The 12,791-nt window shown below is 53.2% G+C and overlaps 36 non-coding genes across 36 annotated transcripts; all 36 read left to right on the top strand.

Annotated features, from left to right (window-relative positions):
- Positions 1-227: 227 nt before the first annotated feature.
- Positions 228-346, top strand: LOC126730929 (5S ribosomal RNA). Its single transcript, XR_007658193.1, has one exon. It is a non-coding gene; the product is annotated as a 5S ribosomal RNA (ribosomal RNA).
- A 235-nt stretch (positions 347-581) lies between these two features.
- LOC126731641 (5S ribosomal RNA) lies at positions 582-699 on the top strand. The gene has a single exon (XR_007658885.1). It is a non-coding gene; the product is annotated as a 5S ribosomal RNA (ribosomal RNA).
- Positions 700-934: 235 nt separating this feature from the next.
- LOC126729374 (5S ribosomal RNA) lies at positions 935-1,053 on the top strand. The gene has a single exon (XR_007656698.1). It is a non-coding gene; the product is annotated as a 5S ribosomal RNA (ribosomal RNA).
- A 236-nt stretch (positions 1,054-1,289) lies between these two features.
- LOC126730928 (5S ribosomal RNA) lies at positions 1,290-1,408 on the top strand. Its single transcript, XR_007658192.1, has one exon. It is a non-coding gene; the product is annotated as a 5S ribosomal RNA (ribosomal RNA).
- A 235-nt stretch (positions 1,409-1,643) lies between these two features.
- LOC126729373 (5S ribosomal RNA) lies at positions 1,644-1,762 on the top strand. Its single transcript, XR_007656697.1, has one exon. It is a non-coding gene; the product is annotated as a 5S ribosomal RNA (ribosomal RNA).
- A 235-nt stretch (positions 1,763-1,997) lies between these two features.
- Positions 1,998-2,116, top strand: LOC126729372 (5S ribosomal RNA). The gene has a single exon (XR_007656696.1). It is a non-coding gene; the product is annotated as a 5S ribosomal RNA (ribosomal RNA).
- A 235-nt stretch (positions 2,117-2,351) lies between these two features.
- LOC126731716 (5S ribosomal RNA) lies at positions 2,352-2,470 on the top strand. The gene has a single exon (XR_007658958.1). It is a non-coding gene; the product is annotated as a 5S ribosomal RNA (ribosomal RNA).
- Positions 2,471-2,705: 235 nt separating this feature from the next.
- Positions 2,706-2,824, top strand: LOC126730927 (5S ribosomal RNA). The gene has a single exon (XR_007658191.1). It is a non-coding gene; the product is annotated as a 5S ribosomal RNA (ribosomal RNA).
- Positions 2,825-3,059: 235 nt separating this feature from the next.
- On the top strand, positions 3,060-3,178 carry LOC126730926 (5S ribosomal RNA). The gene has a single exon (XR_007658190.1). It is a non-coding gene; the product is annotated as a 5S ribosomal RNA (ribosomal RNA).
- Positions 3,179-3,413: 235 nt separating this feature from the next.
- LOC126730925 (5S ribosomal RNA) lies at positions 3,414-3,532 on the top strand. The gene has a single exon (XR_007658189.1). It is a non-coding gene; the product is annotated as a 5S ribosomal RNA (ribosomal RNA).
- Positions 3,533-3,768: 236 nt separating this feature from the next.
- Positions 3,769-3,887, top strand: LOC126729370 (5S ribosomal RNA). The gene has a single exon (XR_007656695.1). It is a non-coding gene; the product is annotated as a 5S ribosomal RNA (ribosomal RNA).
- A 235-nt stretch (positions 3,888-4,122) lies between these two features.
- LOC126729369 (5S ribosomal RNA) lies at positions 4,123-4,241 on the top strand. Its single transcript, XR_007656694.1, has one exon. It is a non-coding gene; the product is annotated as a 5S ribosomal RNA (ribosomal RNA).
- A 235-nt stretch (positions 4,242-4,476) lies between these two features.
- Positions 4,477-4,595, top strand: LOC126731495 (5S ribosomal RNA). The gene has a single exon (XR_007658740.1). It is a non-coding gene; the product is annotated as a 5S ribosomal RNA (ribosomal RNA).
- Positions 4,596-4,830: 235 nt separating this feature from the next.
- On the top strand, positions 4,831-4,949 carry LOC126730924 (5S ribosomal RNA). The gene has a single exon (XR_007658188.1). It is a non-coding gene; the product is annotated as a 5S ribosomal RNA (ribosomal RNA).
- A 235-nt stretch (positions 4,950-5,184) lies between these two features.
- Positions 5,185-5,303, top strand: LOC126729368 (5S ribosomal RNA). Its single transcript, XR_007656693.1, has one exon. It is a non-coding gene; the product is annotated as a 5S ribosomal RNA (ribosomal RNA).
- Positions 5,304-5,538: 235 nt separating this feature from the next.
- Positions 5,539-5,657, top strand: LOC126729366 (5S ribosomal RNA). The gene has a single exon (XR_007656691.1). It is a non-coding gene; the product is annotated as a 5S ribosomal RNA (ribosomal RNA).
- Positions 5,658-5,892: 235 nt separating this feature from the next.
- LOC126731494 (5S ribosomal RNA) lies at positions 5,893-6,011 on the top strand. The gene has a single exon (XR_007658739.1). It is a non-coding gene; the product is annotated as a 5S ribosomal RNA (ribosomal RNA).
- Positions 6,012-6,247: 236 nt separating this feature from the next.
- LOC126730923 (5S ribosomal RNA) lies at positions 6,248-6,366 on the top strand. Its single transcript, XR_007658187.1, has one exon. It is a non-coding gene; the product is annotated as a 5S ribosomal RNA (ribosomal RNA).
- A 235-nt stretch (positions 6,367-6,601) lies between these two features.
- LOC126729365 (5S ribosomal RNA) lies at positions 6,602-6,720 on the top strand. The gene has a single exon (XR_007656690.1). It is a non-coding gene; the product is annotated as a 5S ribosomal RNA (ribosomal RNA).
- Positions 6,721-6,955: 235 nt separating this feature from the next.
- LOC126729364 (5S ribosomal RNA) lies at positions 6,956-7,074 on the top strand. The gene has a single exon (XR_007656689.1). It is a non-coding gene; the product is annotated as a 5S ribosomal RNA (ribosomal RNA).
- Positions 7,075-7,309: 235 nt separating this feature from the next.
- Positions 7,310-7,428, top strand: LOC126730922 (5S ribosomal RNA). The gene has a single exon (XR_007658186.1). It is a non-coding gene; the product is annotated as a 5S ribosomal RNA (ribosomal RNA).
- A 235-nt stretch (positions 7,429-7,663) lies between these two features.
- Positions 7,664-7,782, top strand: LOC126729363 (5S ribosomal RNA). Its single transcript, XR_007656688.1, has one exon. It is a non-coding gene; the product is annotated as a 5S ribosomal RNA (ribosomal RNA).
- Positions 7,783-8,017: 235 nt separating this feature from the next.
- On the top strand, positions 8,018-8,136 carry LOC126729362 (5S ribosomal RNA). The gene has a single exon (XR_007656687.1). It is a non-coding gene; the product is annotated as a 5S ribosomal RNA (ribosomal RNA).
- Positions 8,137-8,371: 235 nt separating this feature from the next.
- Positions 8,372-8,490, top strand: LOC126729361 (5S ribosomal RNA). Its single transcript, XR_007656686.1, has one exon. It is a non-coding gene; the product is annotated as a 5S ribosomal RNA (ribosomal RNA).
- Positions 8,491-8,725: 235 nt separating this feature from the next.
- Positions 8,726-8,844, top strand: LOC126731493 (5S ribosomal RNA). Its single transcript, XR_007658738.1, has one exon. It is a non-coding gene; the product is annotated as a 5S ribosomal RNA (ribosomal RNA).
- A 235-nt stretch (positions 8,845-9,079) lies between these two features.
- On the top strand, positions 9,080-9,198 carry LOC126730921 (5S ribosomal RNA). Its single transcript, XR_007658185.1, has one exon. It is a non-coding gene; the product is annotated as a 5S ribosomal RNA (ribosomal RNA).
- Positions 9,199-9,433: 235 nt separating this feature from the next.
- On the top strand, positions 9,434-9,552 carry LOC126729360 (5S ribosomal RNA). The gene has a single exon (XR_007656685.1). It is a non-coding gene; the product is annotated as a 5S ribosomal RNA (ribosomal RNA).
- A 235-nt stretch (positions 9,553-9,787) lies between these two features.
- Positions 9,788-9,906, top strand: LOC126729359 (5S ribosomal RNA). The gene has a single exon (XR_007656684.1). It is a non-coding gene; the product is annotated as a 5S ribosomal RNA (ribosomal RNA).
- A 235-nt stretch (positions 9,907-10,141) lies between these two features.
- LOC126730919 (5S ribosomal RNA) lies at positions 10,142-10,260 on the top strand. Its single transcript, XR_007658183.1, has one exon. It is a non-coding gene; the product is annotated as a 5S ribosomal RNA (ribosomal RNA).
- Positions 10,261-10,495: 235 nt separating this feature from the next.
- Positions 10,496-10,614, top strand: LOC126729358 (5S ribosomal RNA). The gene has a single exon (XR_007656683.1). It is a non-coding gene; the product is annotated as a 5S ribosomal RNA (ribosomal RNA).
- Positions 10,615-10,849: 235 nt separating this feature from the next.
- Positions 10,850-10,968, top strand: LOC126729357 (5S ribosomal RNA). Its single transcript, XR_007656682.1, has one exon. It is a non-coding gene; the product is annotated as a 5S ribosomal RNA (ribosomal RNA).
- A 235-nt stretch (positions 10,969-11,203) lies between these two features.
- Positions 11,204-11,322, top strand: LOC126730918 (5S ribosomal RNA). Its single transcript, XR_007658182.1, has one exon. It is a non-coding gene; the product is annotated as a 5S ribosomal RNA (ribosomal RNA).
- Positions 11,323-11,557: 235 nt separating this feature from the next.
- On the top strand, positions 11,558-11,676 carry LOC126729355 (5S ribosomal RNA). Its single transcript, XR_007656680.1, has one exon. It is a non-coding gene; the product is annotated as a 5S ribosomal RNA (ribosomal RNA).
- Positions 11,677-11,911: 235 nt separating this feature from the next.
- LOC126730917 (5S ribosomal RNA) lies at positions 11,912-12,030 on the top strand. The gene has a single exon (XR_007658181.1). It is a non-coding gene; the product is annotated as a 5S ribosomal RNA (ribosomal RNA).
- A 235-nt stretch (positions 12,031-12,265) lies between these two features.
- On the top strand, positions 12,266-12,384 carry LOC126729354 (5S ribosomal RNA). Its single transcript, XR_007656679.1, has one exon. It is a non-coding gene; the product is annotated as a 5S ribosomal RNA (ribosomal RNA).
- A 235-nt stretch (positions 12,385-12,619) lies between these two features.
- Positions 12,620-12,738, top strand: LOC126730691 (5S ribosomal RNA). The gene has a single exon (XR_007657954.1). It is a non-coding gene; the product is annotated as a 5S ribosomal RNA (ribosomal RNA).
- The last annotated feature ends 53 nt before the right edge of the window (positions 12,739-12,791 follow it).

Raw genomic sequence — 12,791 nt, 5'->3', positions numbered from 1 at the left:
TCTTCGGATTTTTTTTTTTTGTCGCCGGGCTTACCGTTTACGGCGGTCCAGCACGCTCGCTTCGTAGGCTTAGTCTGCCCCAGGCCAAAAATACGAGCCGCTGATCTCGTTTTGGGTGCTGATTTGGTGGCGGCGATCTGGAAATGCCCTCGGGCTGCAGCTCCCTGGTGTTAGAGTCCATCGCTGCATTCGGATCCTTTATAAGGATTTAACGCGCTTATGCTGATGGGTGCGATCATACCAACACTAATGCACCGGATCCCATCAGAACTCCGCAGTTAAGCGTGTTTGGGCGAGAGTAGTACTAGGATGGGTGACCTCCGGGGAAGTCCTCGTGTTGCACCCCTCTCTTTTTCTTCGGATTTTTTTTTTTTGTCGCCGGGCTTACCGTTTACGGCGGTCCAGCACGCTCGCTTCGTAGGCTTAGTCTGCCCCAGGCCAAAAATACGAGCCGCTGATCTCGTTTTGGGTGCTGATTTGGTGGCGGCGATCTGGAAATGCCCTCGGGCTGCAGCTCCCTGGTGTTAGAGTGCATCGCTGCATTCGGATCCTTTATAAGGATTTAACGCGCTTATGCTGATGGGTGCGATCATACCAACACTATGCACCGGATCCCATCAGAACTCCGCAGTTAAGCGTGTTTGGGCGAGAGTAGTACTAGGATGGGTGACCTCCTGGGAAGTCCTCGTGTTGCACCCCTCTCTTTTTCTTCGGATTTTTTTTTTTTGTCGCCGGGCTTACCGTTTACGGCGGTCCAGCACGCTCGCTTCGTAGGCTTAGTCTGCCCCAGGCCAAAAATACGAGCCGCTGATCTCGTTTTGGGTGCTGATTTGGTGGCGGCGATCTGGAAATGCCCTCGGGCTGCAGCTCCCTGGTGTTAGAGTGCATCGCTGCATTCGGATCCTTTATAAGGATTTAACGCGCTTATGCTGATGGGTGCGATCATACCAACACTAATGCACCGGATCCCATCAGAACTCCGCAGTTAAGCGTGTTTGGGCGAGAGTAGTACTAGGATGGGTGACCTCCTGGGAAGTCCTCGTGTTGCACCCCTCTCTTTTTCTTCGGATTTTTTTTTTTTTGTCGCCGGGCTTACCGTTTACGGCGGTCCAGCACGCTCGCTTCGTAGGCTTAGTCTGCCCCAGGCCAAAAATACGAGCCGCTGATCTCGTTTTGGGTGCTGATTTGGTGGCGGCGATCTGGAAATGCCCTCGGGCTGCAGCTCCCTGGTGTTAGAGTCCATCGCTGCATTCGGATCCTTTATAAGGATTTAACGCGCTTATGCTGATGGGTGCGATCATACCAACACTAATGCACCGGATCCCATCAGAACTCCGCAGTTAAGCGTGTTTGGGCGAGAGTAGTACTAGGATGGGTGACCTCCGGGGAAGTCCTCGTGTTGCACCCCTCTCTTTTTCTTCGGATTTTTTTTTTTTGTCGCCGGGCTTACCGTTTACGGCGGTCCAGCACGCTCGCTTCGTAGGCTTAGTCTGCCCCAGGCCAAAAATACGAGCCGCTGATCTCGTTTTGGGTGCTGATTTGGTGGCGGCGATCTGGAAATGCCCTCGGGCTGCAGCTCCCTGGTGTTAGAGTGCATCGCTGCATTCGGATCCTTTATAAGGATTTAACGCGCTTATGCTGATGGGTGCGATCATACCAACACTAATGCACCGGATCCCATCAGAACTCCGCAGTTAAGCGTGTTTGGGCGAGAGTAGTACTAGGATGGGTGACCTCCTGGGAAGTCCTCGTGTTGCACCCCTCTCTTTTTCTTCGGATTTTTTTTTTTTGTCGCCGGGCTTACCGTTTACGGCGGTCCAGCACGCTCGCTTCGTAGGCTTAGTCTGCCCCAGGCCAAAAATACGAGCCGCTGATCTCGTTTTGGGTGCTGATTTGGTGGCGGCGATCTGGAAATGCCCTCGGGCTGCAGCTCCCTGGTGTTAGAGTGCATCGCTGCATTCGGATCCTTTATAAGGATTTAACGCGCTTATGCTGATGGGTGCGATCATACCAACACTAATGCACCGGATCCCATCAGAACTCCGCAGTTAAGCGTGTTTGGGCGAGAGTAGTACTAGGATGGGTGACCTCCTGGGAAGTCCTCGTGTTGCACCCCTCTCTTTTTCTTCGGATTTTTTTTTTTTGTCGCCGGGCTTACCGTTTACGGCGGTCCAGCACGCTCGCTTCGTAGGCTTAGTCTGCCCCAGGCCAAAAATACGAGCCGCTGATCTCGTTTTGGGTGCTGATTTGGTGGCGGCGATCTGGAAATGCCCTCGGGCTGCAGCTCCCTGGTGTTAGAGTGCATCGCTGCATTCGGATCCTTTATAAGGATTTAACGCGCTTATGCTGATGGGTGCGATCATACCAACACTAATGCACCGGATCCCATCAGAACTCCGCAGTTAAGCGTGCTTGAGCGAGAGTAGTACTAGGATGGGTGACCTCCTGGGAAGTCCTCGTGTTGCACCCCTCTCTTTTTCTTCGGATTTTTTTTTTTTGTCGCCGGGCTTACCGTTTACGGCGGTCCAGCACGCTCGCTTCGTAGGCTTAGTCTGCCCCAGGCCAAAAATACGAGCCGCTGATCTCGTTTTGGGTGCTGATTTGGTGGCGGCGATCTGGAAATGCCCTCGGGCTGCAGCTCCCTGGTGTTAGAGTCCATCGCTGCATTCGGATCCTTTATAAGGATTTAACGCGCTTATGCTGATGGGTGCGATCATACCAACACTAATGCACCGGATCCCATCAGAACTCCGCAGTTAAGCGTGTTTGGGCGAGAGTAGTACTAGGATGGGTGACCTCCGGGGAAGTCCTCGTGTTGCACCCCTCTCTTTTTCTTCGGATTTTTTTTTTTTGTCGCCGGGCTTACCGTTTACGGCGGTCCAGCACGCTCGCTTCGTAGGCTTAGTCTGCCCCAGGCCAAAAATACGAGCCGCTGATCTCGTTTTGGGTGCTGATTTGGTGGCGGCGATCTGGAAATGCCCTCGGGCTGCAGCTCCCTGGTGTTAGAGTCCATCGCTGCATTCGGATCCTTTATAAGGATTTAACGCGCTTATGCTGATGGGTGCGATCATACCAACACTAATGCACCGGATCCCATCAGAACTCCGCAGTTAAGCGTGTTTGGGCGAGAGTAGTACTAGGATGGGTGACCTCCGGGGAAGTCCTCGTGTTGCACCCCTCTCTTTTTCTTCGGATTTTTTTTTTTTGTCGCCGGGCTTACCGTTTACGGCGGTCCAGCACGCTCGCTTCGTAGGCTTAGTCTGCCCCAGGCCAAAAATACGAGCCGCTGATCTCGTTTTGGGTGCTGATTTGGTGGCGGCGATCTGGAAATGCCCTCGGGCTGCAGCTCCCTGGTGTTAGAGTGCATCGCTGCATTCGGATCCTTTATAAGGATTTAACGCGCTTATGCTGATGGGTGCGATCATACCAACACTAATGCACCGGATCCCATCAGAACTCCGCAGTTAAGCGTGTTTGGGCGAGAGTAGTACTAGGATGGGTGACCTCCGGGGAAGTCCTCGTGTTGCACCCCTCTCTTTTTCTTCGGATTTTTTTTTTTTTGTCGCCGGGCTTACCGTTTACGGCGGTCCAGCACGCTCGCTTCGTAGGCTTAGTCTGCCCCAGGCCAAAAATACGAGCCGCTGATCTCGTTTTGGGTGCTGATTTGGTGGCGGCGATCTGGAAATGCCCTCGGGCTGCAGCTCCCTGGTGTTAGAGTGCATCGCTGCATTCGGATCCTTTATAAGGATTTAACGCGCTTATGCTGATGGGTGCGATCATACCAACACTAATGCACCGGATCCCATCAGAACTCCGCAGTTAAGCGTGTTTGGGCGAGAGTAGTACTAGGATGGGTGACCTCCTGGGAAGTCCTCGTGTTGCACCCCTCTCTTTTTCTTCGGATTTTTTTTTTTTGTCGCCGGGCTTACCGTTTACGGCGGTCCAGCACGCTCGCTTCGTAGGCTTAGTCTGCCCCAGGCCAAAAATACGAGCCGCTGATCTCGTTTTGGGTGCTGATTTGGTGGCGGCGATCTGGAAATGCCCTCGGGCTGCAGCTCCCTGGTGTTAGAGTGCATCGCTGCATTCGGATCCTTTATAAGGATTTAACGCGCTTATGCTGATGGGTGCGATCATACCAACACTAATGCACCGGATCCCATCAGAACTCCGCAGTTAAGCGTGTTTGGGCGAGAGTAGTACTAGGATGGGTGACCTCCTGGGAAGTCCTCGTGTTGCACCCCTCTCTTTTTCTTCGGATTTTTTTTTTTTGTCGCCGGGCTTACCGTTTACGGCGGTCCAGCACGCTCGCTTCGTAGGCTTAGTCTGCCCCAGGCCAAAAATACGAGCCGCTGATCTCGTTTTGGGTGCTGATTTGGTGGCGGCGATCTGGAAATGCCCTCGGGCTGCAGCTCCCTGGTGTTAGAGTGCATCGCTGCATTCGGATCCTTTATAAGGATTTAACGCGCTTATGCTGATGGGTGCGATCATACCAACACTAATGCACCGGATCCCATCAGAACTCCGCAGTTAAGCGTGTTTGAGCGAGAGTAGTACTAGGATGGGTGACCTCCTGGGAAGTCCTCGTGTTGCACCCCTCTCTTTTTCTTCGGATTTTTTTTTTTTGTCGCCGGGCTTACCGTTTACGGCGGTCCAGCACGCTCGCTTCGTAGGCTTAGTCTGCCCCAGGCCAAAAATACGAGCCGCTGATCTCGTTTTGGGTGCTGATTTGGTGGCGGCGATCTGGAAATGCCCTCGGGCTGCAGCTCCCTGGTGTTAGAGTGCATCGCTGCATTCGGATCCTTTATAAGGATTTAACGCGCTTATGCTGATGGGTGCGATCATACCAACACTAATGCACCGGATCCCATCAGAACTCCGCAGTTAAGCGTGTTTGGGCGAGAGTAGTACTAGGATGGGTGACCTCCGGGGAAGTCCTCGTGTTGCACCCCTCTCTTTTTCTTCGGATTTTTTTTTTTTGTCGCCGGGCTTACCGTTTACGGCGGTCCAGCACGCTCGCTTCGTAGGCTTAGTCTGCCCCAGGCCAAAAATACGAGCCGCTGATCTCGTTTTGGGTGCTGATTTGGTGGCGGCGATCTGGAAATGCCCTCGGGCTGCAGCTCCCTGGTGTTAGAGTGCATCGCTGCATTCGGATCCTTTATAAGGATTTAACGCGCTTATGCTGATGGGTGCGATCATACCAACACTAATGCACCGGATCCCATCAGAACTCCGCAGTTAAGCGTGTTTGGGCGAGAGTAGTACTAGGATGGGTGACCTCCTGGGAAGTCCTCGTGTTGCACCCCTCTCTTTTTCTTCGGATTTTTTTTTTTTGTCGCCGGGCTTACCGTTTACGGCGGTCCAGCACGCTCGCTTCGTAGGCTTAGTCTGCCCCAGGCCAAAAATACGAGCCGCTGATCTCGTTTTGGGTGCTGATTTGGTGGCGGCGATCTGGAAATGCCCTCGGGCTGCAGCTCCCTGGTGTTAGAGTGCATCGCTGCATTCGGATCCTTTATAAGGATTTAACGCGCTTATGCTGATGGGTGCGATCATACCAACACTAATGCACCGGATCCCATCAGAACTCCGCAGTTAAGCGTGTTTGGGCGAGAGTAGTACTAGGATGGGTGACCTCCTGGGAAGTCCTCGTGTTGCACCCCTCTCTTTTTCTTCGGATTTTTTTTTTTTGTCGCCGGGCTTACCGTTTACGGCGGTCCAGCACGCTCGCTTCGTAGGCTTAGTCTGCCCCAGGCCAAAAATACGAGCCGCTGATCTCGGTTTGGGTGCTGATTTGGTGGCGGCGATCTGGAAATGCCCTCGGGCTGCAGCTCCCTGGTGTTAGAGTGCATCGCTGCATTCGGATCCTTTATAAGGATTTAACGCGCTTATGCTGATGGGTGCGATCATACCAACACTAATGCACCGGATCCCATCAGAACTCCGCAGTTAAGCGTGTTTGAGCGAGAGTAGTACTAGGATGGGTGACCTCCTGGGAAGTCCTCGTGTTGCACCCCTCTCTTTTTCTTCGGATTTTTTTTTTTTTGTCGCCGGGCTTACCGTTTACGGCGGTCCAGCACGCTCGCTTCGTAGGCTTAGTCTGCCCCAGGCCAAAAATACGAGCCGCTGATCTCGTTTTGGGTGCTGATTTGGTGGCGGCGATCTGGAAATGCCCTCGGGCTGCAGCTCCCTGGTGTTAGAGTGCATCGCTGCATTCGGATCCTTTATAAGGATTTAACGCGCTTATGCTGATGGGTGCGATCATACCAACACTAATGCACCGGATCCCATCAGAACTCCGCAGTTAAGCGTGTTTGGGCGAGAGTAGTACTAGGATGGGTGACCTCCGGGGAAGTCCTCGTGTTGCACCCCTCTCTTTTTCTTCGGATTTTTTTTTTTTGTCGCCGGGCTTACCGTTTACGGCGGTCCAGCACGCTCGCTTCGTAGGCTTAGTCTGCCCCAGGCCAAAAATACGAGCCGCTGATCTCGTTTTGGGTGCTGATTTGGTGGCGGCGATCTGGAAATGCCCTCGGGCTGCAGCTCCCTGGTGTTAGAGTGCATCGCTGCATTCGGATCCTTTATAAGGATTTAACGCGCTTATGCTGATGGGTGCGATCATACCAACACTAATGCACCGGATCCCATCAGAACTCCGCAGTTAAGCGTGTTTGGGCGAGAGTAGTACTAGGATGGGTGACCTCCTGGGAAGTCCTCGTGTTGCACCCCTCTCTTTTTCTTCGGATTTTTTTTTTTTGTCGCCGGGCTTACCGTTTACGGCGGTCCAGCACGCTCGCTTCGTAGGCTTAGTCTGCCCCAGGCCAAAAATACGAGCCGCTGATCTCGTTTTGGGTGCTGATTTGGTGGCGGCGATCTGGAAATGCCCTCGGGCTGCAGCTCCCTGGTGTTAGAGTGCATCGCTGCATTCGGATCCTTTATAAGGATTTAACGCGCTTATGCTGATGGGTGCGATCATACCAACACTAATGCACCGGATCCCATCAGAACTCCGCAGTTAAGCGTGTTTGGGCGAGAGTAGTACTAGGATGGGTGACCTCCTGGGAAGTCCTCGTGTTGCACCCCTCTCTTTTTCTTCGGATTTTTTTTTTTTGTCGCCGGGCTTACCGTTTACGGCGGTCCAGCACGCTCGCTTCGTAGGCTTAGTCTGCCCCAGGCCAAAAATACGAGCCGCTGATCTCGTTTTGGGTGCTGATTTGGTGGCGGCGATCTGGAAATGCCCTCGGGCTGCAGCTCCCTGGTGTTAGAGTCCATCGCTGCATTCGGATCCTTTATAAGGATTTAACGCGCTTATGCTGATGGGTGCGATCATACCAACACTAATGCACCGGATCCCATCAGAACTCCGCAGTTAAGCGTGTTTGGGCGAGAGTAGTACTAGGATGGGTGACCTCCGGGGAAGTCCTCGTGTTGCACCCCTCTCTTTTTCTTCGGATTTTTTTTTTTTGTCGCCGGGCTTACCGTTTACGGCGGTCCAGCACGCTCGCTTCGTAGGCTTAGTCTGCCCCAGGCCAAAAATACGAGCCGCTGATCTCGTTTTGGGTGCTGATTTGGTGGCGGCGATCTGGAAATGCCCTCGGGCTGCAGCTCCCTGGTGTTAGAGTGCATCGCTGCATTCGGATCCTTTATAAGGATTTAACGCGCTTATGCTGATGGGTGCGATCATACCAACACTAATGCACCGGATCCCATCAGAACTCCGCAGTTAAGCGTGTTTGGGCGAGAGTAGTACTAGGATGGGTGACCTCCTGGGAAGTCCTCGTGTTGCACCCCTCTCTTTTTCTTCGGATTTTTTTTTTTTGTCGCCGGGCTTACCGTTTACGGCGGTCCAGCACGCTCGCTTCGTAGGCTTAGTCTGCCCCAGGCCAAAAATACGAGCCGCTGATCTCGTTTTGGGTGCTGATTTGGTGGCGGCGATCTGGAAATGCCCTCGGGCTGCAGCTCCCTGGTGTTAGAGTGCATCGCTGCATTCGGATCCTTTATAAGGATTTAACGCGCTTATGCTGATGGGTGCGATCATACCAACACTAATGCACCGGATCCCATCAGAACTCCGCAGTTAAGCGTGTTTGGGCGAGAGTAGTACTAGGATGGGTGACCTCCTGGGAAGTCCTCGTGTTGCACCCCTCTCTTTTTCTTCGGATTTTTTTTTTTTGTCGCCGGGCTTACCGTTTACGGCGGTCCAGCACGCTCGCTTCGTAGGCTTAGTCTGCCCCAGGCCAAAAATACGAGCCGCTGATCTCGTTTTGGGTGCTGATTTGGTGGCGGCGATCTGGAAATGCCCTCGGGCTGCAGCTCCCTGGTGTTAGAGTGCATCGCTGCATTCGGATCCTTTATAAGGATTTAACGCGCTTATGCTGATGGGTGCGATCATACCAACACTAATGCACCGGATCCCATCAGAACTCCGCAGTTAAGCGTGTTTGGGCGAGAGTAGTACTAGGATGGGTGACCTCCTGGGAAGTCCTCGTGTTGCACCCCTCTCTTTTTCTTCGGATTTTTTTTTTTTGTCGCCGGGCTTACCGTTTACGGCGGTCCAGCACGCTCGCTTCGTAGGCTTAGTCTGCCCCAGGCCAAAAATACGAGCCGCTGATCTCGTTTTGGGTGCTGATTTGGTGGCGGCGATCTGGAAATGCCCTCGGGCTGCAGCTCCCTGGTGTTAGAGTGCATCGCTGCATTCGGATCCTTTATAAGGATTTAACGCGCTTATGCTGATGGGTGCGATCATACCAACACTAATGCACCGGATCCCATCAGAACTCCGCAGTTAAGCGTGTTTGAGCGAGAGTAGTACTAGGATGGGTGACCTCCTGGGAAGTCCTCGTGTTGCACCCCTCTCTTTTTCTTCGGATTTTTTTTTTTTGTCGCCGGGCTTACCGTTTACGGCGGTCCAGCACGCTCGCTTCGTAGGCTTAGTCTGCCCCAGGCCAAAAATACGAGCCGCTGATCTCGTTTTGGGTGCTGATTTGGTGGCGGCGATCTGGAAATGCCCTCGGGCTGCAGCTCCCTGGTGTTAGAGTGCATCGCTGCATTCGGATCCTTTATAAGGATTTAACGCGCTTATGCTGATGGGTGCGATCATACCAACACTAATGCACCGGATCCCATCAGAACTCCGCAGTTAAGCGTGTTTGGGCGAGAGTAGTACTAGGATGGGTGACCTCCGGGGAAGTCCTCGTGTTGCACCCCTCTCTTTTTCTTCGGATTTTTTTTTTTTGTCGCCGGGCTTACCGTTTACGGCGGTCCAGCACGCTCGCTTCGTAGGCTTAGTCTGCCCCAGGCCAAAAATACGAGCCGCTGATCTCGTTTTGGGTGCTGATTTGGTGGCGGCGATCTGGAAATGCCCTCGGGCTGCAGCTCCCTGGTGTTAGAGTGCATCGCTGCATTCGGATCCTTTATAAGGATTTAACGCGCTTATGCTGATGGGTGCGATCATACCAACACTAATGCACCGGATCCCATCAGAACTCCGCAGTTAAGCGTGTTTGGGCGAGAGTAGTACTAGGATGGGTGACCTCCTGGGAAGTCCTCGTGTTGCACCCCTCTCTTTTTCTTCGGATTTTTTTTTTTTGTCGCCGGGCTTACCGTTTACGGCGGTCCAGCACGCTCGCTTCGTAGGCTTAGTCTGCCCCAGGCCAAAAATACGAGCCGCTGATCTCGTTTTGGGTGCTGATTTGGTGGCGGCGATCTGGAAATGCCCTCGGGCTGCAGCTCCCTGGTGTTAGAGTGCATCGCTGCATTCGGATCCTTTATAAGGATTTAACGCGCTTATGCTGATGGGTGCGATCATACCAACACTAATGCACCGGATCCCATCAGAACTCCGCAGTTAAGCGTGTTTGGGCGAGAGTAGTACTAGGATGGGTGACCTCCTGGGAAGTCCTCGTGTTGCACCCCTCTCTTTTTCTTCGGATTTTTTTTTTTTGTCGCCGGGCTTACCGTTTACGGCGGTCCAGCACGCTCGCTTCGTAGGCTTAGTCTGCCCCAGGCCAAAAATACGAGCCGCTGATCTCGTTTTGGGTGCTGATTTGGTGGCGGCGATCTGGAAATGCCCTCGGGCTGCAGCTCCCTGGTGTTAGAGTCCATCGCTGCATTCGGATCCTTTATAAGGATTTAACGCGCTTATGCTGATGGGTGCGATCATACCAACACTAATGCACCGGATCCCATCAGAACTCCGCAGTTAAGCGTGTTTGGGCGAGAGTAGTACTAGGATGGGTGACCTCCGGGGAAGTCCTCGTGTTGCACCCCTCTCTTTTTCTTCGGATTTTTTTTTTTTGTCGCCGGGCTTACCGTTTACGGCGGTCCAGCACGCTCGCTTCGTAGGCTTAGTCTGCCCCAGGCCAAAAATACGAGCCGCTGATCTCGTTTTGGGTGCTGATTTGGTGGCGGCGATCTGGAAATGCCCTCGGGCTGCAGCTCCCTGGTGTTAGAGTGCATCGCTGCATTCGGATCCTTTATAAGGATTTAACGCGCTTATGCTGATGGGTGCGATCATACCAACACTAATGCACCGGATCCCATCAGAACTCCGCAGTTAAGCGTGTTTGGGCGAGAGTAGTACTAGGATGGGTGACCTCCTGGGAAGTCCTCGTGTTGCACCCCTCTCTTTTTCTTCGGATTTTTTTTTTTTGTCGCCGGGCTTACCGTTTACGGCGGTCCAGCACGCTCGCTTCGTAGGCTTAGTCTGCCCCAGGCCAAAAATACGAGCCGCTGATCTCGTTTTGGGTGCTGATTTGGTGGCGGCGATCTGGAAATGCCCTCGGGCTGCAGCTCCCTGGTGTTAGAGTGCATCGCTGCATTCGGATCCTTTATAAGGATTTAACGCGCTTATGCTGATGGGTGCGATCATACCAACACTAATGCACCGGATCCCATCAGAACTCCGCAGTTAAGCGTGTTTGGGCGAGAGTAGTACTAGGATGGGTGACCTCCTGGGAAGTCCTCGTGTTGCACCCCTCTCTTTTTCTTCGGATTTTTTTTTTTTGTCGCCGGGCTTACCGTTTACGGCGGTCCAGCACGCTCGCTTCGTAGGCTTAGTCTGCCCCAGGCCAAAAATACGAGCCGCTGATCTCGTTTTGGGTGCTGATTTGGTGGCGGCGATCTGGAAATGCCCTCGGGCTGCAGCTCCCTGGTGTTAGAGTCCATCGCTGCATTCGGATCCTTTATAAGGATTTAACGCGCTTATGCTGATGGGTGCGATCATACCAACACTAATGCACCGGATCCCATCAGAACTCCGCAGTTAAGCGTGTTTGGGCGAGAGTAGTACTAGGATGGGTGACCTCCGGGGAAGTCCTCGTGTTGCACCCCTCTCTTTTTCTTCGGATTTTTTTTTTTTGTCGCCGGGCTTACCGTTTACGGCGGTCCAGCACGCTCGCTTCGTAGGCTTAGTCTGCCCCAGGCCAAAAATACGAGCCGCTGATCTCGTTTTGGGTGCTGATTTGGTGGCGGCGATCTGGAAATGCCCTCGGGCTGCAGCTCCCTGGTGTTAGAGTGCATCGCTGCATTCGGATCCTTTATAAGGATTTAACGCGCTTATGCTGATGGGTGCGATCATACCAACACTAATGCACCGGATCCCATCAGAACTCCGCAGTTAAGCGTGTTTGGGCGAGAGTAGTACTAGGATGGGTGACCTCCTGGGAAGTCCTCGTGTTGCACCCCTCTCTTTTTCTTCGGATTTTTTTTTTTTGTCGCCGGGCTTACCGTTTACGGCGGTCCAGCACGCTCGCTTCGTAGGCTTAGTCTGCCCCAGGCCAAAAATACGAGCCGCTGATCTCGTTTTGGGTGCTGATTTGGTGGCGGCGATCTGGAAATGCCCTCGGGCTGCAGCTCCCTGGTGTTAGAGTGCATCGCTGCATTCGGATCCTTTATAAGGATTTAACGCGCTTATGCTGATGGGTGCGATCATACCAACACTAATGCACCGGATCCCATCAGAACTCCGCAGTTAAGCGTGTTTGGGCGAGAGTAGTACTAGGATGGGTGACCTCCGGGGAAGTCCTCGTGTTGCACCCCTCTCTTTTTCTTCGGATTTTTTTTTTTTGTCGCCGGGCTTACCGTTTACGGCGGTCCAGCACGCTCGCTTCGTAGGCTTAGTCTGCCCCAGGCCAAAAATACGAGCCGCTGATCTCGTTTTGGGTGCTGATTTGGTGGCGGCGATCTGGAAATGCCCTCGGGCTGCAGCTCCCTGGTGTTAGAGTGCATCGCTGCATTCGGATCCTTTATAAGGATTTAACGCGCTTATGCTGATGGGTGCGATCATACCAACACTAATGCACCGGATCCCATCAGAACTCCGCAGTTAAGCGTGTTTGGGCGAGAGTAGTACTAGGATGGGTGACCTCCTGGGAAGTCCTCGTGTTGCACCCCTCTCTTTTTCTTCGGATTTTTTTTTTTTGTCGCCGGGCTTACCGTTTACGGCGGTCCAGCACGCTCGCTTCGTAGGCTTAGTCTGCCCCAGGCCAAAAATACGAGCCGCTGATCTCGTTTTGGGTGCTGATTTGGTGGCGGCGATCTGGAAATGCCCTCGGGCTGCAGCTCCCTGGTGTTAGAGTGCATCGCTGCATTCGGATCCTTTATAAGGATTTAACGCGCTTATGCTGATGGGTGCGATCATACCAACACTAATGCACCGGATCCCATCAGAACTCCGCAGTTAAGCGTGTATGGGCGAGAGTAGTACTAGGATGGGTGACCTCCTGGGAAGTCCTCGTGTTGCACCCCTCTCTTTTTCTTCGGATTTTTTTTTTTTGTCGCCGGGCTTACCGTTTACGGCG

This window comes from Quercus robur, chromosome 5 (assembly GCF_932294415.1).
Source record: "Quercus robur chromosome 5, dhQueRobu3.1, whole genome shotgun sequence".
NCBI classification, from domain to species: Eukaryota; Viridiplantae; Streptophyta; class Magnoliopsida; order Fagales; family Fagaceae; genus Quercus; species Quercus robur.
Note: the sequence above shows the minus strand (reverse complement) of the source record. Positions and strands in the feature narration are given on the sequence as shown.